General features: G+C 42.0%; 1 long non-coding RNA gene across 8 annotated transcripts; it reads left to right on the top strand.

Annotated features, from left to right (window-relative positions):
* The first annotated feature begins 152 nt into the window (after window positions 1-152).
* Window positions 153-23,798, top strand: LOC112834586 (uncharacterized). Of its 8 annotated transcripts, XR_012381120.1 has the most exons (7): window positions 153-270; window positions 869-1,126; window positions 1,550-6,357; window positions 7,498-7,888; window positions 7,926-9,421; window positions 20,443-20,800; window positions 22,145-23,798. It is a non-coding gene; the product is annotated as an uncharacterized lncRNA (long non-coding RNA). The 8 variants fall into 8 exon arrangements; XR_012381121.1 differs by lacking the exon at window positions 22,145-23,798 and having other exon boundaries at window positions 20,443-21,332; XR_012381123.1 differs by lacking the exons at window positions 7,498-7,888; window positions 20,443-20,800; window positions 22,145-23,798 and adding an exon at window positions 6,643-6,819 and having other exon boundaries at window positions 9,001-9,998.
* Window positions 23,799-24,519: the final 721 nt, after the last annotated feature.

Here is a 24,519-nt window from a genome sequence, read left to right on the forward strand (position 1 = left end):
ACCCCCCGCCCTCCTCCCCGCCTGGCTACCTCCCTCCCTCGCCTCCCCCCTCCGCCCTCCTCCCTCCGCCCTTCCTCCCCAGTGTTTGTTTCAAGCTTGTGCAACCGGGAGGTGGAGGCGGGGGGAGGGCGCGAGCGGCCGGGCCGGGAGGTGCGGAAGTTCGCCGCGGCTGCTCATTGGCGGGCTGCGCCGCTTTCATCATTTCTCGGAAAAGTCAATTTCATTTTCACTTCCCCGCGTCGCGGCAGCGGGAGCAACAAGCGGCTGCTCGTGAGTCTGTTGTTGGCACACCGGGACGCTCACACTCGCCGCGCGCACACTCGAGGCCCGGGGGTGGGGGGGGGGATGGGGGGTGGGGGCGACCGGGCCCCAGCTTCGTTTGAGGCCCGAAGCTAGCGGCTGTAGGAGAGGAAAGCGGGTACCTGAGCCTCCCTCGTCAGGGCTACCTGAAGGTTGGGAAGGAAGGAAGGAGCAGGAGGGCGGCAGGGGGAGCAAAGGGGGCGCTTGTCATCCGGTTGGTGGGGCAGGTGTAAGTGGTGTTTAGCCCCGCTGTTTTCAGAGTGGCTAAAAACTCGCTTTGTAACATGCCCGCCTCCGAGGAATAAAAGGAACAATGAACGGGCAAGACAGCATTACTTCCATATTAATGCAAGAACTGGGCCAGGCGAGGACTTGCGACCTTAACCTTACTTGAACCCTCATCAGGAGCTGAGGGTGTAACCATTTGGAGGGCTGCCGCCATCTCGGGCGCCACCAGGCGCTCTGTTTGGGGGGTGAGGGCGATAAGGAAGGCCTTCCCCTAGTCGGTCTACAGCAGCACACTGGAGACTGACTTAGCGCCCCTGCGACAGAACTTACTTCCCTGCAGGAGGAGATGCGCAAGAGTTCATGTGTGAGTTAATTTTACTTCGAGCTGTCTTAATCGTGTGTCTTAATCGTGGCCGGTCCAGGAGAGATGCTTCGTGTACTGTGACACGTTCAGCCGGATTCAGATTTGGCCTCTTTAACTTAGTAGCTGGGCATGCTCCGTCAAGTTGCACGACCTAAGGCCTCAGTTTTCAGTGCTGTGAAACGGGGATAAATGATAGAATGCAAGACTACAACTACAGCACCTGTCACCTTCAAGGTGTGTTAGCTCACACTAATAGCATTCATTTGAGACCTACCGCTTTGGGATCCTTTGCCTTAACAGTGTCAATTCTCATCTAATTATCCCTCTTTCTTCCCCCAACTGCAGTTCAATCAGCCTTCTCCCAAACTTCTCTACCCAACCAGGAAAGACCCTTCCTGGGAGGCCATAGCTATTTACATGTGAACCCTTCTAAAAACATAACTCCAGCATCCCTCTTTGCCACAGAAGTACTGAATTCTGTAGATTGGAAAAAAAGAAAAGTCTCCAAGTATGCATATGTGATGAGGAGACAGCTGAGTGTTTACGATTCGGTTTTGTTGCTGTGATCTCAGAAATAGATCTCACATATGCACATTGCTTCTTCTCCCCTCTCCTATAATACTATCTGACACAGACACTTGCTTTCTTATTTCCTAGAACATTGACCGCTCCGGGCAACGAGAGCGTTATAGACAAAGTCTGTAGGGCAGCTGTCGTTCTTTGCCCACCTAGGGACGCGAGTTACAAACCCAGTAGTCGTTCTTGATGTCTTCTTTCCCCCAACATACGTCCAGTGGCCTGTTGATGCTACTCCCAAATACGTGTGGACCTGGCCCCTTCTCCGTCCCCACTGCACCGCCTGCGTTCAGTTATGCGGCTGTCTCCAACCATGCCCACCGATGTGCTCCCCCAGGCTAGCGGCCACACTACCGTCCAATTCAGTAGAAGATTAACTTCAAATAAAGCACGATTCCAACCCTAACTCAGCCTCTCATAAACCTCTCTGTAGCCTTCAGAATAAAGTCCATATATTTTTAGTATTTATTTATTTATTTATTTATTTTGAGAGAGAGAGCTAGAGCAAATGGGCGGGGGTGCAGGAAGGGGGCGGGCAGAGAGAGAATCATAAGCAGGCTCCACACCCAGCGCGGGGCCTGACACAGGGCTCCGTCTCACAGCCCTGAGATCATGACCTGAGCCGAAATCAGGAGTCGCTTCACTGACTGAGCCACCCAGGTGCCCCATAAAGTCCATGTTATTTAACAAAATATATAAAAAATCCATTATGATCTGGCACCAAGCTACTTTTCCAGCCTCATCTCCTGCAACTGGGCCACAGGAGCCCCACACTCCTCCCTTTTGTCATGCCCTTCCTTTCTGTAAAACAACAGAGCTATCCTCTTGTTGGTTGTTTTATCCTTCGCATGGTACCCAGCACAAACAGACGCTCAAATACTTGTGAATTAATAGTTACCTGCCCCTTTTGTCTCATGAAATATTTTAGACTTTATCAGAGTATTTTATTTTTTTATATACTGTAACCGATACTTACTGTACAGAATGCAGAAAATGCAGCAAAGTTGGAAGAGGAAAATAAGCCACCTGGCATGTCACCAGTCAGGAATCGGGCTGCTGATATTTTTATGTATTTCTTCCTTTAATTTTCCTAAAGGGCCATTTCAGGTCCTCATCGATGCAGTCTCTCTGTATCATGTAGTAATGCCCATTGTGCTTCCCATTTTCCATGATGTGTGTGTGACTTCCCTCTGTCCTGTTCTATTTCTTGGCTGGCTTCTCTTCTGCTGCCGGCCCCCTAAATTATGATGTTTCCAGACATTCCATCTTAAACCCTTCCATTTTCTCATTCCACGTGCTTGCTTTTTGAGTGCTCTCACTCATGCCCAGAGCTTCAGCTAGCTCTATTTGGTGTTAGATCCAAAGTCTGTAGCTTGTTCCTCGGGTTTGACAAATTATGCACGTCTAAAACGAAACTCATCACATCTTTCCCAACAACCTTGTATATTTATCACCTCACTGACCCACCAGCAAACTGGCAGACATCCCTGACTCCTGCCTTTCCTGAGCCCCCTGGAGCTCCCAGAGGCATGGGTACTGTTTCCAATTTTTCAGGCCCCTAAACACATAAAGCATAGTAGATGAATTTCACTCTATTCTTGTGACCTTGATGACGTATCGCTACAGACCAAAAGTATAAATACGCCCCCAAAAATCCACATGGTATTGATATACACAGGCAAGAAATATTTCTTGGCCCTTTGATGAGATACGTACAGTCATAAATCTCTGTGGAAAATGGATCAATATAGCAAAATATAACCTCTTTGAAAGTCTCTGAAAAAAGTAACCTTTGCCATCCCAAAGAAATCTGACCAGACCCCTTGGTCTAATACAAAAACCACTGTGCGAGCAGTCTTATGTAATGAAACCAGAGTGATCTCCTGAGTGAGGCCTGTTGTTGTTTCACCTGGAGAATAGCACCTTCTAAAAGAAGATCTACCTGCATGCGTTAGGACTAATTTCTTTTCAGGGAAGTTGAGTAAGAGCAGTGATTAGTTGGACATGTAGTGATTGATGTCTCCATGAAGGATTTCAACTAAGGAAGAAAATTAAAGATACATTCAAGGTTAACCCCTTTCAAATGGGTTTTTCATTTATTTTCCTAACAAGAAGAGTTTGATAAAATAATCAAATAGCCGACATTTACACAGTGCCCACAGACTTTTCTCAGCACTGGGAATACAGCGAACCAAAACCATTGGAAATCTCTGCATCCTGAGAAGGTTTCTTCCAGTCTAGTAAATTGTCATGTTAATTTCCATTACATCATCTCCCAGTATCCCAGCATCCCCTCCATCTATAATCACAGCCTTTAGAAATGTACGTTAAAGTTAAGAATGTGCAATAAGATGGCTTGCTCACTATAATGTTAAGTATTTATAGTTGTGATTAAATCAGCAGCCCCTCATCCATCTGTCAATGGATGTCCCAATCTCCACCTTATCAATGATACCACTCTGTTCTGGCCACAGAGGCTCCCCTCCATGGTGCTATAATTCAGGGGATTATAAAATACAGAAAATGAGTATTCCACACTTGCAAGAGCAGTTGGGCCAATAGAGAGGCATAGTCCATAGTCCTGAACTCTAAAGAATATTACTGTGCCGTCCCCGTTGAATAAATAGACAGTCAAGTTAGATTTTAGTTGGGACAGTAGAACTGTAATGACATTGAAAAGGCCCTCAATCAAAGTTCAAGGATCAGAGGCATCAAGTTGGAGAAGATCTTGACTATTACCTCATGTAATGGTGTCTCCCACTTTACTAGAAAATGAAATGAGGTCTATTTTGTTGCAATTATTCTCTGAAATCATGCATTTAAATTGAGCGATATATTGCCCAGTCCTTAGTAATAAATATTAATTTTGTCCTGTTCTGATGAAGTAAGGGAAAAAATATTCTTTAAAATTGCCAGGATAGAGACAACTGGCTGGCTCAGTCAGTGGAGGGTGTGACTTACAATCTCAGGGTTGGAAGTTCAAAGCCCCATGTTGGGTGTGGAGATTACTTAAAAATAAAATCTTTAAAAGTAAATAAACGAAAGAAAAAACTGCCAGGGTGTGTGTGTGTGTGTGTGTGTGTGTGTGTGTGTGTGTCAGAAAGAGAGAGAGAGAGAAAGGGGGAGAAAGAGAGATTATCTTGTCTAAAAGGAAGGTTTACAATTTTTACAACTTCATACATTGTTTTGCTAAAATTTCTCTGTTCCATCCCCAAGTAGCTCTGAAATATTCATCACTTCGCCAAGGTGATAAACCATAAAGTAGTACTTTTATTTTTAAAGTCAGAAGGAAAAGGTGTCAAAAAAAAGGAAAAGGCATCCATAGTTCTGTCTTGAGGTTCTTTAGAAAGAATTACTATAATAGTTTCAAGTATTAAAAATATTTTAAACAAGAAATAAACTTCAGGGGCACCTGGGTGGCTCAGTGAGTTAAGCATCTGCCTTCAGCTCAGCTTGTGATCCCAGGGTCCTGGGATCGAGTCCCACATCAGGTTCCCTGCTCGGAAGGAAGCCTGCTTCTCCCTCTTCTACTCCCCCTGCTTGCGTTCCCTCTCTCGCTGTGTGTGTCTCTCTCTGTCAAAAAAATAAAATCTTAAAAAAAAAAAGAAACAAAGTTTTTAACATAAATTCAGCAAACCACACGATTCACTGGATCTGGATATTTGGAGAATTTTTTGTTACAGCTTCCAGTCTCTGTAAGCTCTTCACACAGCATAGGAAGCTCAGTGACACTCAGCGTGTTCTCTTTCTTCCCAACATCCTCATTCTGAATGACACCCCCTTCATTCTATTTGCAAATGTTTGGAAATTTGCCAGTCAGAAAGACAGAAGAGTGTCATGAAACAAAGGACTGAGAGTATTTTTAAGTCTCTGACTTCCTCGAAAAAACTTCTTCTCCCCTAAATCCAACACATGCAAGACAGTTCACACACACACACACACACACACACACACACACACACACACACACACCACTCTTGGCACTGAGGCGGCGAGTGGGTGACATTTTGCAGGCCTGTGACGGCCACGCTGGGGACACTGAGCTGCTTGAAGGCTGTAGGAACAAGACAAGCCTCTGCTCTCCCAGAGCTTAAATCCCAGTGGGGTCAATGTCAACAGACAACCCAACCAATAAAAAAGTTACATATTTGTCTTGGTGTTTTGAAGGAAATAGACAAGAGCTTTGACTGAAAATACTGGCAGATCTAGGTGGTCAAGGAAGGTTCCTCGGAGAAACTGACAGTTGAGCCAAGGCTTAAAGAACGAGAGGATAGGGGCACCTGGGTGGCTCAGTCGGTTGGGTATCTGCCTTCCGCTCAGGTCTTGATCCTGGGATCGAGCCCCGCATGGGGCTCCCTGCCCAGTGAGGAGTCTGCTTCTCCCTCTCCCTCTCCCTCTCCTGCTCCCTCTGCTTGTGCTCTCTCTCGATCGCACTCTCTCTCAAATAAATAAATAAAATCTTAAAAAAATAAAAAGAACTAGAGGATGCTGTGTTAGTTCCCTAGGGCTGCCATAACAAAGCACCACAAACCAGGCAACTGAAATAAACAGAAATGTATTGTCTCCTAGTTATGGGAGCTGATAGGCCAAGATCAAGGGGTCACAAGGAAAAGGTCCGTTCCTTCTGAGGCTGAGGGAGGGATTTGCTCCATGCCTCCTAGCTTCTGGTGGTTTGCCAGGAATCTTGGGCATTCTTCGGCTTACAGATGATCTCTGATCTCTGCCTTCATTTTCACATGGTGTTCTTCCGGGAGTGAACCTGTGTCCAAACTTCTCCTTTTTATAAAGACACCGGTCATTGGATTGGAGGCCCACCGTACTCCAGTATCATCTCATCTTAACTAATGACCTCTGCAAAGACCTGTTTCTGCATAAGGTCGCATTCTGAGGTACTGAAGGTTAGGACATCATCATATGAATTTGGTTGCGGCGGGGGAGGGGGTTTGGGGAGGACACAATTCAACACATAACAGGTACCAATTATGCACTAAAGCCCTGGGGCAGAGGAAATACAGCAGTGCAGTGCAAGGATTTCTTAATTTGTTGGTTTCTTAGGAGAATTTACAACTGTTCTTTCATTGCCCTCTCAATTCATTACATGTTGGATTTGCTGAGGAAATACAACACGTTTATGATATTCTGAAACAGTTTTGTCTTTTTTATTTTTTTTTAAGATTTCATTTATTTATTTGTCAGAGAGAGAGAGAGAGAGAGTACAAGCCGGGGGAGCGGCAGGCAGAGGGAGAAGCAGGCTTCCCGCTGAGCAGGGATCCCCATGCGGGGCTGGATCCCAGGACCCCAGGATCATGACCTGAACCAAAGGCAGATGCTTAACCGACTGAGCCACCCAGGTGTCCCCAGTTTTGTCTTTTTAATATTCATTTTTAATTCCTCAGTTAAAATATTTAATTTCCGTTAGCTTTCTCTCCAGATTCTCATCTCCAGAAATGAAGTAAGTTTTTATTTCATTCTTTTTACCCCTAAAGAAACTTTCCTTAAAGAAAAAGATAAAAGAGAAGAAATATTCGACTATAGATTCCAGGCATTTTCCTCAGACTGTTTTGAGTGAACAGTGATCATTTTCAGAGATTATGTCACCACAAAAATCAATATTCATTCCAAAGTTCAGTGGCTCCAAATTATATCGGTTTTTTGATTTCTAAAAATGTTCAGATTTTTTTTCTGTCAGAAACTCCTCGTGTAATAAATCGTTTTCACAAAACTGAACTTTTGTTGGCAGAACAATCAGTATAAGTAAAACTTCATGGTTTGCCTTGAACATTTTGTAATTTGAAAGCAAATATTGATTTAAACAGCCCATCACGTATTTTCTCAACCTCAAGCTGTGGATCCTGCTTTCTGCACCACTCCTCTCTTGACAACCAAAAAAGGTTGACTTTTTTTCTGTTTTATGTATTGAGGTTCTGAGTAGGCTTAATTTAGGGAGAAGGTCCTGTTGCTTTAAAAAAAAATTTTTTTAATTTAAAAACTAACAGCCACAAAAACTGTTAGTTTTACTTCATTTTCAGATAATCAGAGAGAAAAAATAAAACACAACCAACTGTAAGTGGAAAACCACTAAAGATGGAAGGAGAGAAAGAAATACAGACACCAAGCGACTCTTAGGAGGTGGTTGTGAGCGTCCATAGAGCAGAGCCAGCCACCTGAGAGGTACCAACATTATAGGCTTATCATCACTTGACTTGCTCCGTTGTCTCCCATTTTTCTTTGTTTTTACTTCCCATCTTGATGAGAACTTCTCATCTTTTCAGTGATGCAGAACCAAAGAATCATGACCAGTTGTTTTCATGTATGCAGTTAAGGTCATTCATGAAAGTTTAGATTTGGACAGCCCTTCTTCCCTCATTGAGAAACAAAAAACATGACCCCCAAGCCTGTCATCTTTCACAGTGCTCATAGGTTTTACCACATACACACTTTTTCACAGTGCTCATAGGTTTTACCACATACACACTTTTCCTTTTGTTGGTATTTTTGCTTATGATGAATTTAAGTATGATAGTAGGAAATATTTGTACCATATTGAGGGGAAAAGGAAAATAAAGTTCACATGTGCAGTATGACCACCCCAAAGATGTAAGTAAGACCAAACGGAAGTACAGCGGAACATTAGTAGTGATTGTCTTGAGTGATGGAACTATGGATAATTTTTTTTTCCTATTGAAAAGTTAACATTTTTTGAGGATAGATTTTACTTTTATTAATGTAAAATTTTAAATAATATTGTATAGGTGATTTCAGAAAATATTTCTTGATATATGATGTTTATATAAAGTACTTGTGAGTTTTAGCTAGTTTTTTCCATAGAACTTCAAAAAAGAAAGCACTGATTAACATATCTTATATCTTACACTACATTCTTTTAAGAATTTTTAAACCTGTGTCTCTTTAAGTTACATGGAAGATAACTTTTTCCTACAAATGCCATGGAGTTTCTCCTAATCTTTTATTTTATTAAAACATTCAGCTTTTAAAACGCATTTTGTGTTTTTATCTAAGAGTTCAAATATTGACTCTCAAGTGAACACATAAGAACAAACTTATAATGTATATCCAGATAAATAGCTATTAATCAATGATACATCCCATGATCATTAATATCTAAATAACCTTTTGTTTTAATTCACATCATGGCTTCAATATGCTATTTGAAAAAGAGTAAGAATTAAGAGAAGTTTATAACAACTAAAGAATCTTTTCTAATTATAAATTTTCATTTCACTTATATGCAAATTTCAGTTACTATATTCTTAGCAATCAAATTCAAATTCTTAGATCTCAAACATGAATGAAGACTCTAAGAAAAATATCAAACTTCTATGTTAAATTTGTTCTCTTTGCTTTTCGTCTTTCTGGCACTTTCATATTTAGTCATCACATTTCCTATTCTGCTTGCTCAGTTTCCACATACAACTAGATCAGCAGAAAGGGAGGGAAAGCGTCTCATTTGAGGGCAGTGAAGGAAAGAATCTCTCTTTATCGCTCCCTCTCTCTCTCCCTCTCTTCTACAGGAACTCACTCAGTAGAAGAGGGTTCTCTGCCTGCAAATGCTCATTTGGAATTCAGAATACATTTTACCACAGAACTAAGAAGAAACTATAACAATATAAGCAATATAGTTTACCGTCATTGTGGGTTAAAAGGGGAATCTGTGGGCCGGCCTGGGAATCCAGTTTCACAACACTGCACACATGGGAAATTTTCATTCTGAAATCTTAACCGCTGTTTTCCAAGGATATTGTTGGAGCCCATTGGATTGTGTGGGTCTGGGACTGCCTGCCCTCTGCAGGGCTGTGCTTGGCAATTTGGAAGAGACAAGGAGGAAGGAGGCCTGGTTCCTGACCTCAAGGCATTTGCAGGCTCCATTGGGAGACAGGGCCCACAATGAAATGATTATCTCAAGACAGAAATGGTTGGTGGCTCCACTCCCAGGTAACATTTTAATACATTTATTTACCTGTTTGTTCAGCAAACAGGTTCCAGTATGTTTCTTGACTCTATATTAATTATCTTTCTCTTTTTTTATGTTTTGCATAATATTTTCTAATATAAGTATTACATGATTATTGTAGAATATTAGAGCAATACAGGCCTATTTTGTAGTGACAAAATCGGAAAGCACTTGAATGTCTGTCAGTAACTGAATAATTGAATAAACCGTGGTTGATCTATTCTATGGGATGCTATGCACAAATAAGAAAGAACACATTAAGGTTTTCTGTTGATCTAGAGAGGAGACCAGGATGTATTTTAAAGAATGAAAATGACGATGCAAAGAAATGTTCATATTATGATCTTATTTTTGCAAAGACAACCTCCAAAAAAGACCCCCCCCAAAAATGTTTGAATTAAAAAGGATAAAGGTATATATACAAAGCTGTTAATATTGGTCACCTTGAGGACAAGTGAGTTATTAATTTTTTTATTTATCTTTGTATTGAGAAAAAATGATAATTTTAAAATGAAAATCTGGAAATATAGAGCAAAATAAAGAGAAAATTTAAAATCACCGATTTCTGAATTTTATTTTGTTAGGATAGTGTGTGTGTGTACTACTCTGGATAGCTAATTATAAGTAGATTTTTCTTGACTGTCCATGTGTTTATGTCACTTCAAGCACCTTGTGGCAAAAGTGCTTTAATCCAAAGCCACCCAATAGGCCCACAATGGAGACACTTTTAAGCAGGCAGGCATTTCAGTTCCCTTTGGGATCTGCCTACTCTCCCTGTGGGAATGGCCCACCTTAGCCCTTTCTGTGTATCTCTCCTACCTAAATGGAAAGGAAGACTTTCCTAAAGTGTAAAAATGTGATAATAAAGGATGTTGTTCTCACACCAGCATGAGCCCTGCTCTCCTTAAGGATTCTCTGCTTAATACTGATGAATTTTCCAACATCGTCTTAAAGAACCAACATGGCTTCCCACCAGGCAAGCTGGATGTACTCATAGGAAGGAGGCAAGCAGATAACGGAGTCTGGTCTGCTAACTACTTTTTTTTTTTTTCAGATTTTATTTATTTATTTTGACAGAGAGACACGGTGAGAGAGGGAACACAAGCAGGGGGAGTGGGAGAGGGAGAAGCAAGCTTCCCGCTGAGCAGGGAGCCCGATGCGGGGCTCGATCCCAGGACCCTGGGATCATGACCTGAGCCGAAGGCAGACACTTAACGACCGAGCCACCCAGGTGCCCCTCTGCTAACTACATTTTTAAGAAAATGCTGTATACATTTCTGCTCAATATTGCTTGTAAGTCCATGACACTAGTTCAGTGGACTCTGAAAAAGTGAGTGGCTTAGTCCAGTTTTCTCTGTATTTCTTCCGAAGAATTATTCACCAGGAGATAGACATCAATTACATCAACATGACACTTTCATCAGCACAAAACTGAACAATTCCAGGTAGTAAACAACAAAGCATAGCCAGAACTACCAAAGGAAAAGCACAGAAGGCTTCCCCAAGGTAGTAGGATTTGGGCTGTACCTTAAAGAATAGGTTAAAAATAGAGTAATTAAAAATATGTATTTGTGTGTGTGATTAATAGCCAGCTTTAAAAAGCCTTGACAGAAGCTTTCAGCCTTTAAAATGTCCTCTCATCCCGCAGAGAACACCCATCTAACAAACTCATCTGGTCCTATAGTCCAAGCTAGTTCTGTATTTAAGCCAAAGAAATTTTGTTGAAGTATACATCAAATGTATTGATAGAGTTAGTAACTAACTTTTTCCATTAAAAATTGGAGATGGGGGTGGAGAGAAAGACTCCTAGATCCAACATGTGGAAGAAATATGTTTACTATGATCTCTAAGGCAGATCTTTAGCCTCTGAAACTATAGATGGAAAACTATTTCCCTGTGATATTTCAACTGATTCCTTAGGAGTGAAAGAGAAAAGTTACAGTCACCAGATCAGTGCCTGTAGATATAAATTTCTTGGATCCTCTTAGGGCATGCAGCAATGGGCAGCTGATACAATGATGGTGATGAACCTATTCATGGTCATGTTCAGGATGTGCAGAAGAGAAGTCTCAGCTTACTTATCAACTCAGCATTCCACTCACAAGTGACTTTGATTACAAATCTGTGTCTATTCCATGATACCAAACAGCTGGTGGAAACTTAATACCTATTGTCTAGATGTTTTGCTTGTGGTCGTGTAGGCAAAACACCCACCTGTGCACTAACCTAGTATTTTATCCAGATGTTTGATGGTGTGCCTATGACCCTTTCACTATATACATTATTTCTTCCTGTTAGCCTATATAAAGCCCAAATTAGATTAAAATTCAATTTATCTCCCAAGTTTAGGCTTTAATTAAACAAAAATAAAGGAATTCTAAGAATCCATATATGGCGAGTCATGTTTTCTGCTATAAAAATGTGAGAGACTCTTGAGTTCAGAATAACAGAGTAAACACAAACCCACACAACCACCTTTTGTCAAAATTCACCAAGAAATTTCAGGGAGAACAGGTAACAGAAATTATATCGATCATTAGGAAGCTAAGTGATGTCCATACCCACAATATATGGAAGTAGATTTTGGAAAGAGGAATAACAAAGAGCAAGGAGCAAAGACTGAGCAGAGAGAAGGAAAGTCAAACCTTCACACCTGCAAAGGGAGTTGGAGGGGCATCCTTCAGAAGTGGGCTAATTTTCCACACAGGACCCAGAAAAGACAGAGGAATAGGAAACACTGGGCAGGGGCAGCAAGATTAAATTAAAAGTCTATCTAAGGAGCAGTTAGGTCCTTACAGTTCTCCACCCTTATCTAATTCTGAAGCAGTTCGTTGACTTCTTCCCCTCCAAATGCTGAAATGGGCAGAGGTGGAGTTCCTTTTAAAGCAGGTGAATTGAGGTAGTCTGTATGCTGAACAGTGAAATCTCCATCTCCCTTCCACTCTCAGACCCAGAACACCAACATCCAGAGTAAAATTCCCAGATTGGAGATTGGAGGTTGCTACCCCAGAGGAGATACTGGCCAACAGTGATATTTGGAGGGCCTCAGTAGAAAACCAACTGGTCCCCTCAGTTTGCCTCAGTGAAGACCACCAGTGTATAAGCTCCTGTCCAAAGAGCTTCTGGCTGGGTCAGCTTTTTGGTGCCTTAATCTTAAGAGTGAACACCGTAACATAACCACAGTGAAAATAAAAAGAATAAAGAATTCCTGCAACAAAGATGATGCAGGAAAGAAAACTTAAAAATAAAAAAACAAACCTTTCATTAACATCATTAAAGATATGAGAGAAGATATTGCATCTACAAAATAGGAACAAAATGATAGAAAAGGAACCAGTGGAGAACAAGAAAAAGTTCCTAGAAATTAAAACTAAGACAGAATGTTTAAAATTCTATAGAATAATTGGAAGACAAAGTCAAGTAAATCTCACATAAAGTACAATAAAATAAGAGAAATGGAAAATAGGAAAGAAATATGAAAAATGAATGCTCTATTCAAGATATTCAGTATCTAGAAGAAATTCCAGAAAAATGATAATTAAGATAACAGTAGACAGAAAAATTAGTAAAGGCATAAGGCAAATTCCTCAGGACATTTTGAGGAACATGATTTTCCAAATTTAAAAGGTACCCCAGTATTTGGCACAATGTGCGAAGGAAGATATATGAAGATCTATACCAAGATTATCATCACAATGAAGAACAGAAAAGACAGTTTGGCAATGAAAAAGTAACAAGGACTATACTTGACCTCCTGCAGTAAGTAACTAGAAACCTGGACAAAACATGAAACAACTGGTTTCAGGCATTGACTGGAATCCTTGAGAAGAAAAGGAAACAAATAAGCCAATGCTGTGCTCTCTGTTAGAGGCAATTTCCACACGGTGGTTGCAGTGACCGGGGATAGGGTGGGGGGTGGGGGTGGGGGTTGGGAGGGGATCAAACAGAACCAGGAAAGGGAGTAAGGAAACTAATATGACAGGTCAGAGAGGCTGAGGGGCCGGGAGTTGTGAGGCAGAGCTCTCAAAAAGAGGTAGTTATATAGAAAAAAGTTCCAGAAATGTGTATGGTCCCCTTTAGTGTTTGCTGACTCCTGAACCAGGCATATGGAAACCAGTACTCCAAAATGCTGGACAAGGAATGACTGGCAAATTAAATATTCCCAGAGCTCACACAGACCTTAAAATTGAACATCCATCCCCCAACAGGCAGAATGAAGAGGGCCTACTGATCATCCAAGGCATTTACGCCTCTCAGGTAGGGCTGAACAATCCCTGGAGTAAAGGCTACTTTCTGTATGTCTTAGCAAAGCTTAAAAACAGGCCTTAAAGGGATAAAGCTGATATGCAAGTAAAACTACTTGTTCAAACAAAGCCAAAAACTCATTAAGGTAAGACAAAAAGCAAACAAAATCCAGACAGTCAACAACATAAAATACAGTGTCTAAAATCTAATAAAAAATTACTAAACATGCCAAGAAGTTAAGAAAATGTGACCCATAATCAAGGGGGAAAATAAATCAAGCAATAGGAACAGACCCAAATAAAAGCCCCAGATGATGGAACTTAGTAGTCGAGGATTTTTTTAAGCTCTTAGAATCACGAACACATATTGAAAGGAAAACATGAACTTAATGAGGAAATACATGGAAGATATCAAAAAAAACCCAAATAGTGAAATTTCTAATATAAAAAGTACACCATCTGAAAAAAAAAAAGTTTAACTAGATGAACCCACACCCAGATCTTGGTTTCCAAATCCATTCTCTCATAGGAGAAACGAGGGCTCTCTGAAGGATCAAAATTACCATTGTTGGTCATAAGTCATGTTGATAGCATACATCCTTAATACGATGTGATGAGAATGGCATTTTACCTCTGTGGTCTTCCTCCCCCAAACCCATAACTCCAATGTGACAGGCAAAATAGTGGCCCCCCAAAATGTTCACCTTTCAAAGCCCAGAACCTGTGAATATATTATCTATGGCAAAAGGGACTTTACAGATGAGATTAAGGATACAGACTTTGAGGCGGAGAGATGATCTTGGATTATCTGGCTAGACCCAAACTAACTGCATGGGTCCTTAAAAGTGGAGACCCTCTCTGTGGTCAGTAGAGGGAGAGAGAGAGAGACAAAGACGTGACAGTGGAAAAAGGGTCAGAGAGATGGAAGGGTCAGAGAGAGCTCCTAGGTTTGCAGATGGAGGACGAAACTACCAGCCAAGAAATTGTAGATGGCTTCTAGCTGCAAAAGACAAAGAGACAGAGTCTCCCCAGAGCTGCTAGAAAGGGTCACAGCCATGCTGACACCTTGATTTTGGCCCAGTGAGATTCACGTCAGACTTCTGATATACAGAACCATAAGAAATAAATTTGTGCTATTTAAGCCACTAAGTTGGGAGTAATTTGTTACCACAGCAGTAAAAAACACATACATTAAGTCTAACCATGAGAAAAACATCAGACAAACCCAAACTGAAAGACATCCCACAAGATCCCTCCTCAAAACTGTCAAGATCATCAAAGAGAAAGGAAGTCTGAAAAACTCACAACCTACAGGAACCTAGGGAGACATGATAACTGCATGTAATGTGGTATCCCAGATGGGAAAAAGACCTTGGATAAACTAAGGAAATGTGAATAAAGTATGTACTTTAGTTAATAGTAATGCATCAATATTGATTCATTATATTTGTAACAAATGTGCTACAGTAATGTAAAAAGTTAGCAAAAAGGGAAACGGTGAGAAATATACAGGAACACTCTGCACTATCTTTGCAATTTTTCTGTAAATCTAAAAATGTTCTAAAACAAGTTTCAGAAAATTCACTGGATAGGATTAGCACCAGTTTAAAAACAGAAGACAAAGCAATATGAAGTCATAGCAATACAACCTATCCAAAATAAAGCACTGCGATTTAAAAAAAAAAGGATGCCTGGGTGGCTCCATCCGTTAAGTGGCTGCCTTCAGTTCAGGTCATGATCCCAGGGTCCTGGGATTGAGTCCGGCATCAGGCTCCTTGCTCAGTGGGGAGCCTGTTTCTCCCTCTGCCTGCCCCTCCCCCTGCTTGTGCTGTCTCTCTCTCTCTCTCTCTCTCTCTCTCTCTCTCTCCGACAAATAAAGAAATAAAATCTTAAAAAAAAAAGATTGAAAGGGGTGCCTGAGTGGTTCAGTCGGTTGAACACCCAGCTCTTGATTTCAGCTCAGGTCATGATCTCAGGGTTGTGAGAATAAGCCCTGCATCGGGCTCCATGCTCAGCACTGGGTCTGCTTGAGATTCTCTCTCCTCCTCCCTCTGCCCCTCCCCCATTGCTCACATGTGCTCTCTTTCTTTCCCTCTCTAAAAAAAAAAAAAAAAAGACTGAAGGAAGAAATAAACAGAGACTGCGTGATCTTTGGGAAATGCAAAGCAATCTGACACATGCATAACTGAAGCCCCAGAAAGTGAGGAGAAAGGAGACCAGAAAAAATATCTTTAAAGAAATAATGACCAAAAGTTTTCTAAGTTTGATGAAACCCTCAAATGCAAGAAGCTCAGCAAACCCTAAGGAAAATAACCAACCAAACAAAAAACACAGTAAGGTATATTATAATCAAATTTTGAGAACACATGATAAAGAGAAAAATCTTAAAAGCAGCAAGAGAAGAAAAAATATTATACAGAGAAGAACAAAAATAAAGAACAAAAGTAAAGAAGACAGCAGACTTCTCATCAGAATTTTGCAAGCCCAGAAGACAATGGAACGGTACTAGTTAATGATCAGATTGATGAATTCAATTTAAAAAGCAGCACAAAGCAAAAACATAATTTTTTAAAGATTTTATTTATTTATTTGTCAGAGAGAGCAGCAGACAGAAAGAGAGGGAAAAGCAGGCTCCCCACTGAGCAAGGAGCCCGATGCAGGAGCCTGGGATCATGACCAGATGCTTAACCAACTGAGCCACCCAGGCGTCCCACAAAAAGCATAATTAAACAAGTGGAACTACAACAAAAAGCTTCTGCACAGCAAAGGAAACCATCAGCAAAATGAAAAGGCAACCTATTGAAATGGGAGAAAATAATTGCAATTCTTGTATCTCATAAGGGGCTAATATCCAAAATATATAAAGAACTCCTATAACTCAAAAGAAACAAACAAACACACAATCCAATTAAAAAATGGGCAGAAGATCTAAATAGACATTTTTCCAAAGAAAATATAGAGATGGCCAACAGACACATAAAAAAATTCTCTACATCATTAATCATCAGGGAAATGCACATCACAACCACAGTGAGATACCACCTCACACCTGTGAGGATGGCTAGTATCAAAAAGACAAGAGACAACAAGTGCTGATGAGGATGTGGAGAAAAGAGAACCCTTGTGCCCTGTTGGTGGGAATGTAAATTGGTGCAGCCGCTGGGGAAAACAGTATAGAAGTTCCTCAAAAAATTAAAAATAGAACTATCATATGATGCAGGAATTCCACTTCTGGGAATTTATCTGAAAAGAATTAAAACACTAACTCAAAAAGATATGTGCACCCTTATGTTCGTTGCAGCATTATTTATAACAGCCAAGATACGGAAACAACCTAAGTGTCTTATCTATGGATGGATATGAAAATTATGGCATATATACACTGGAATGCTATTTATCCATAGAGGAGAATGAAATCCTGCCATTTGCAAATATATGGATGGACCTCAAGGGCATTATCCTAAGTGAAGTAAGTCAGAGAAGAAGAAATACTGCATGATCTCTTATATGTGGAGTCTAAAACAAAACAAAACAAGCTCATAAATAACAGAGAACAAATTGGTGATTGCCAGAGGCAAGGCATGGGGGGGGTGGAAGACATAGGTGAACTGTTCTTTGTTTTTTTGTTTAAATAAATGGACATTTAAAAAAACCAGAAAATGTAAATTAAAGGTTTCTTTTTAACATGACATTGTAAAACAATAAGAAGAAAATATCTTGGAGTGGATAAAATCAAAATCTTGGAAATCATTGAAGAAAAAATTTAATAAATTTAACTACACATAAATATTTTTAAATTCAACATGAAAAAACATAAACAAAATAATAAGACAAATAGCAAACTGAAAACAAATATTTGTAACATATATAACAAGGTCCTAATTTCTATGAAATAAAAAATAAATAAGATTTCTTCCAAAGTCTACTTATAAAAAGACCAAAACTCCAATAGAAAAATGGGCAAGTACATAAACAAAGAGAGATATTTCACAGAAAAAAAAAGGATAATAGACATTTTATAAAGATATTTGCAGCTATAATTAGGTAAATGATCCTTAAAAATAAAAATTTTTAATAAATGATTTTGGCAAAGATCAAAAGGCCTGATGGGAAATAATTTTCTGCAAGTTCAAGGGAAACAGATGCTCTCACATACCTCTTGTAGGACAGAAAATTGGTGCAACCCCTTTGGAGGCAACTTGACGATACGTATCTTAACGTAAACTTCCCATACACTTTCAACGCAGCATTTCTCGATGTTCATTGTATTGCTGTCTTAGTAGATATAAGCAAAGGGTGCAGTATTCATTGCAGCATTGTTGTTCATATAAAAATGCGTAAATAATCCAAAACTTAACAAATAAAAAGCCCTGTAGTGGACATAAAACTTAGAATTTAGTTAAAAAGACAAGATTTATATACTGGAATCAATTAGGAAATAATCCCAGGGCAATGTATCAACTTGAGCATTGTCTGTAGGCAAATTATGCTGCTGATCCCCTAAAGTAACTTTTCAAAAAAGACAGAGTCCACCGTTGTAATGGGTTAAATAGTGGACCCCAAAAAGACATGTTCATGTCCTGACACCCCGAACCTGTGAATATGATCTTATTGGAGACTGGGCCTTTGTGGACATGGTTAAGTTAAGGAAATTGAAATAAGATCATTCAGGATTATTCTGGTGGGCCTAAATCCAAAGACAAGTGTTCTTATGAGAGACAGAAGAGGAGAAGACATACACAGAAAATGTCGGGAAGACAAAGGCAGAGAGAGATTGCACAGGGAATGCTTGGAGCACCAGAAACAGAAGGAGGCAAGGAAGGATTCTCCTCCAGAACATTTGGAGGCCAAGAACTATGGCCGTTTTTATGCTTCTGCTGTATATACAATGTTACTCACTATTGATCAACCACCCCTACCTTTCAAAGTACACAAAATCAAATAGATGTAAGATCTTTAACCCTACAACTGTACATTATTTCGTTTAACACCCAGATTCTTGGGGCACCTGGGTGGCTCAGTCGTTAAGCGTCTGCCTTCGGCTCAGGTCATGATCCCAGGGTCCTGGGATCGAGTCCCGCATCGGGCTCCCTGCTCAGCGAGAAGCCTGCTTCTCCCTCTCCCACTCCCCCTGCTTGTGTTCCCTCTCTTGCTGTGTCTCTCTCTGTCAAATAAATAAATAAAAATCTAAAACAAAAACAAAACCAAAACAAAACAAACCAAAAAACACCCAGATTCTGGGTTGGTTAGAATTTCATCGTACCTCCTCTCAACTTCATGGGCCTATGCGCTCCCATATGGGGTTCTGGGTGATTTATCCCCTTTCCAAGTTGATCACTTGTCACTATCAGACAAATTGCAGATCTTATATCTTTATTCCTATTCAATGCCAGGAAAGATCAAGGGGTTGGGAGAAAATGGAATGGCGCGTAAATGGAATGGCACATAAAGACTAGTATTTGCTTTGTTTTTTTTCTCTCTATACCTACGAATAAGTTTTAAAAATCTTTTTGATATATTAAGACTTTTAATGAGGACAACTAAATAGATTAAATGTGTTTTTAGAGCAATAATAAGGCCAGTGATCTTGATAAACCCTAATCGGTAGACACATTTTAGCTATTTCATGTGGCTCAACACAAATATGAATGCACACACCTCGAGCTCCCCCCAACACACGTATCCTATCACAGACTCATTAACAAAACTTAGACACTCACTTTAATGATATTATCTGACCTATTTTTCACAGAATGACCCATTTTTCTAAGGGACTTAGACCAAACCAATATTCCCAGGTTTTGGACCACCAAAGAAGGAAGGAAGTGTACAGAACTAACATTTACTGAGTAGATATTATGTGCCAGGCACTCTGCCAGATGCTTAACCTTCCGATCACTCTGATAGGTCATTCCCTTTGAGGTTGAGGCTCCAATTCTATTTCAGTTTTTTATCATCTCTGCCTGGTCTGCTGGAGTAGGCTCCTTACTAGTATCTCTGCTTCTGCTTCGGTTTCCTGACAGCCCATTCTGGACTCAGATGCACCGGAGTGTGATTAAAATAGATCCTGTTGCTTTCCAGCCCCTTCAGGCATTTCCCATAGCAATTAGAATGAAATCCACACTCTCTTCAATGGCCTACAAACCTCTACGTGTGGTCTGGTCTGCACCTACTTAGCTCTCTCTCACTTCATCTGGGATGACTCTCTTTCCCACTCACGCACGATGCCGCAGCTCAGGGGTCAGCACATTGCAGCCCATAGGCAAACAGCTGACCACCTGTTTCTGAGCCGCCCCTGAGCTAAGAATGGTTTTTACATTTGTCAAATGTTGGAAAGAACCAGAAGAAGAACAGGATTTGGTGACACATGGAAATGATTGGCAGTTCAAATATCAGGGTCCATAAATAAAGTTTTATTGGAACCCAGCCATGCTCATTCGTGTATGCATTATCCGGGACGGCTAGGTGGTCTCTACTAGGTGGTCCTTGGCAAGAAACGTTTGCCGGACGCTGCTTTAGTCACACTGGTCTCTCTTCTGTGCATTCTTTCCTCGGGGCTTTCTATTTCCTGTTCCCTCCTCCTGGAATGTTCTCCAGCTCTCCACACGGTTAGTGTGTTCTCATAGGGTCTCATTATCATGGCAAAACCAGCAGAAAGTCACGTACTGTTAGATTGTATCTGCCACCTATGAAAGGGTCAGTCTCCGATCCCCGGATAAAGAGATTGGATTTCTGATTCTTCCTTTGCTATCCGGCAGCAACAAGGAAACAAGAGGCTCTTTGGATCCAGGCCAGGGTTGGCTCTGAACTCCACTGACCTGGTGATTCCCTCTGCAGCTGGGGTGAAATGGATGTCCCTCACCTGTCGCACCCCGGATTCGAGGAGGCTGGAGGACAGACTGCGTGTCCCATCTTCCAGACTTGAGGGAATAAAGGAAGCTTCAGAGACTCCTCTCATGCCATTTCAGCCACATCTCTATCCCATTATAGCCAGCAGAGCAGGTGCACAGCCCGGAATTCTTGGTGTAATCTGTGGACATGGAAATGCAAAGGAGGATGAGGTTTCTATCATTACAGCACACTGGTGCGCGGAACACAGTAGCCCTTGGATCATAGGTAAAAACATGCACTTTGCGGTGTCATCAAAGTGCACAGATCTTGGATCAGGAGGCCTCCTCTCTCCATATCAGCTGCAGGACCATGCCAGTCGTTGGGCCACTCTGAGCCAGCTTCCTCTGTAAAATACCAACTTGCCTAATCCTCTTTCAGAGTCCTAAGGATCAAATGAGAAAACATTTGTAAAACTGCTTTGCAAACTAAGTCTTAAAGAATAGAAAGTATTCATGGGCCTTCTCTTAATACCATAAGACAAGAACACCATATTCTTTTTTTTTTTTAATTTTTTAAGATTTTATTTATTTATTTGAGAAAGAGACAGCAGGGTGGGCAAGAGAGAGCACAAGTTTGGGGGGGAGGGAAAGGAAGAAGGACACTTCCTGCTGAGCAAGGAGCCCGATGAGCGGGCTCGATCCCAGGACCCCAGGATCATGACCTGAGCCGAAGGCAGACGCTTAACCAACTGAGCCACGCAGGTGCCCCAAGAACACCATATTCTGTTTAATAAATCCTACTGTGACAACTCTCACAATTTTGTGTGTATTTTGAGACTTTTTAATTAAATTGTTATGTCCTTAAATGTATTATTTTGTTCTGAAAATAGATGAAGAAGGGGCACCTGGGTGGTGCAGTCAGCTGCATGTCTGACTCTCGGTTTTGGCTCCGGTCATGATCTCAGGGTTGAGAGATCGAGCCCCGCGTCGGGCTCCATGCTCAGCTCGGGGTCTTCTTGAGATTCTGCCTCTCCCTCTGTGTCCCCACCCCGTTCATGCTCTCTCTCTCTAAAATAAATAAATAAATATTTTGAAAAATAGATAAAGAAAAGATACATGTAAGATCTTAGGGGTTGTCAGCTTAAAATGCAAGTACATTCACTGAGATGCAGGGGGCAGCCTGTCTGAGGCGAGATGAGGATGGGAGATTCTGAAAAAGAAAGCCGCAGAGATAACAGATCAAGGTCAAGTGGGGGGGAGAAATGCTTGGTACCTCCTCTCACATTTATGTGGCAGTTTTAATTTAAAAACAATCTATTTCTCGAAGCAGTTCGGCGAATGGGGTATGCCTTAGGAAGTGTTGCAGTGTAACTGGGTGTACCAAGGGAAAGTGTGAATTGGAAAATAGAGGAATGTGCAATAAATCCATGGTCCCCGGGGACAGCGCTGGGCCAAGAGCGGGTTTTAACATCAACCGTAAGTCTGTTACAGCCTGCGTGAGGGCCCCGTCCCTGGGGTCGGGAGACGCGGGGCCAAGTGAATGCTCTGGCGCCTGCTAGCCGTATGAAGTTGCTCTCTGGAAGCCAGCTTTCTCATCTGTGAAATTGGGACAATATGCTCTATCTTTCAGGGTGGTTGTGTGTAGAGATAAGCACTCTGTGCGCTGCTCAAAGGGAAGCTACTGCTGCTGCTTGAAAAGGCCAGGTCAGTAACGACAGAGATGTCCCCTTTGGTAAGACAGTCCGGTCTTCAGGGGTGCCTGGGTGGCTCAGTCGGTTAAGCATCTGCCTTCGGCTCAGGTCATGATCTCAGGGTCCTGGGATCGAGCCCTGCTTCGGGCTCCCTGCTCACTGGGGGGTCTGCTTCTCCCTCTCCCTCTCCCCCTGCTTGTGCTCTCTCTCTCTCTAAAAAAAAAAAAAAAAAAAAAAATAGCCCTGTCTTCACTAGGTTGTAAAAGATACCAGTGTTGTAGGATAGCCAACACTAGAAGCTGACAAGTCTTACTGGGGTCCTGGAGATCATTCAAGATATGCAAGAACAGATGGAACCCGGGGGCCAACGTCACAGTGAGGATCTTCATGTGACTGAAGAGTGAAGCGTCTGGGATCTGACTTAGATAATTCGTACGAGGCCGGTGCCACAGGAATTTTTCAGCATGGGGCCCCAGGCCTGGAGAAGCAACCCTCGTTGTAGTCAAGAAGGAAAGCCAAAGCCTGAGCCAGAAAAGCTGAGCTGAGCACCAGGTTGGGAAGGTAAGAGTAAGAGACAGAAAGTAGGCCACGACCCAGGAGAGGCCTGAGCAGGTGGTACGTGGGATGTCCATGCTAGGGTATGGCAGGGGGCTCTTTTTTCCATGCCTCTGCGGAGCTAGCCCAACTGCCCACACCTCCCTGGATGGACCCTTGCCCAGCTGTCTGTCACACCCCAGCGGCATCCACAGCTCTGCTCTTGTTCTCACCTGTAGGGAACAAGAGAATAGAGTGGGGAGCTGGGGTTGGGCCAGGTGAGAGGTTGCTGGCCAGCAACTGTAGGTGAGCAGGGAAACTCCAGGCCCTTAGCAATCTGGAAGATCTCCTTGGTACAGATGGAGGGGACAGTTCCATGCATCAAAGGCCAATCTCCTTGCCCACCTACAAACCCAATTCCCTCAGCACAGATCTCTGTAGAAACTCACCAAGTGCCTTTAGAGACTTGGAGGTGGTGAGAGACCAACTTCACAGACCTGGGGTCCAGTGTGTGCGGGCTCTCCTCTACTTCATGCCCACCTTCCCTTCCTGGCCACCAGCACCGGCCTGCAGATAAGATCACTATGCAGTAGGTCGATATTCCCAGTCAATGTATAGAGGATGAAAGACAATTTAGGATTACCAAAAATGTATAAAACAATGGGGTGTGCAAAAGATGAATACTGGACTTTGTGTAATCTTTCATTACAAATGTACTTCGTGAATTTTCAAGAAAGTCTAGCATGTAGCATTTATCAAACTTTATTGTACTAATAGAAAATGTTATGGGCTTCCTAATTCATATGTTGAAGCCTGAACCGCCAGTACCTCAGAATGTAACTGTATTTGGAGATAGGGTCTTTAAGGAGGCAATTAAGTCCAAGTGGAGTTATCAGAGTGGGCCCTAATACAATGACTGGTGTCTTTATAAAAAGAGGACATTAGGACACAGACACAGAGAGATACCAAACAGGTCCAGGCACAGAGAGATGACCATTCGAACACACAGCAGGAAGGTATTTACCAGCCAAGGAGAGAGGCCTCAGAAGAGACCAACCTTGCCAACACCTTGGTCTCAGACTTCCAGCCTCCAGAGCTGTGAGAAAATACATTTCTGTCATTGAAGCCACCCCGTCTGTGGTACTTGGTTGTGGTAGCCCTTGCAAACAAATGCAGAAAACTTATTAATATCTTAATGATCACTTTGGGATATGCTGGAATAACATGAATAATTATTTCAATACTATTTTATTAAAATTTATTGTGGACATTTGTTCATTTTTATGCGTTGGTTTCCTGGTAGCCCTGGTTTATAAGCACTGACTTACCCTCACACCTTCTCGTGAGTTCTTTGCCCTGGACTCACACAAATGCTCCAAGGGGCAGGCTCTGCCATTATGGACAAACACGGTGCATTCCCAGGCTGTACCCCTACTCCCTAGCCGGGGCCTTTGGGACCGTAGTGGCTTTGTACCACGTCAATATAGCTAAGCCGGAACCATGTTTCCCGGAAGAAGGGAGCAACCTGCGGAAGGCGGAAGTGACGCGGCGGCCATGACTGTAGCAGAAGGCCGGCGTCGGGGGCAGCTCGCACGCCGTGCCGTGCGTCTGCTGGCTCACCGCTGCTCCAGCTTTCTCTGAATCCTGGCTAGGTCTGTACATAACTCCATGACAAAGGGCACCAGCTCTTCTGCAGGTCTGCTTCATCGTCGAAGTCTGGACGGGAGGCAGAAAAGCCCAGCGTGGGACCTATAGGTCCCATCTCCTCGGGGCAGGTTCC

This window comes from Callorhinus ursinus, unplaced genomic scaffold (genome assembly GCF_003265705.2).
Source record: "Callorhinus ursinus isolate GAN/ISIS: 27379988/994484 unplaced genomic scaffold, GSC_fseal_2.0 scaffold17, whole genome shotgun sequence".
Classification (NCBI taxonomy): domain Eukaryota; kingdom Metazoa; phylum Chordata; class Mammalia; order Carnivora; family Otariidae; genus Callorhinus; species Callorhinus ursinus.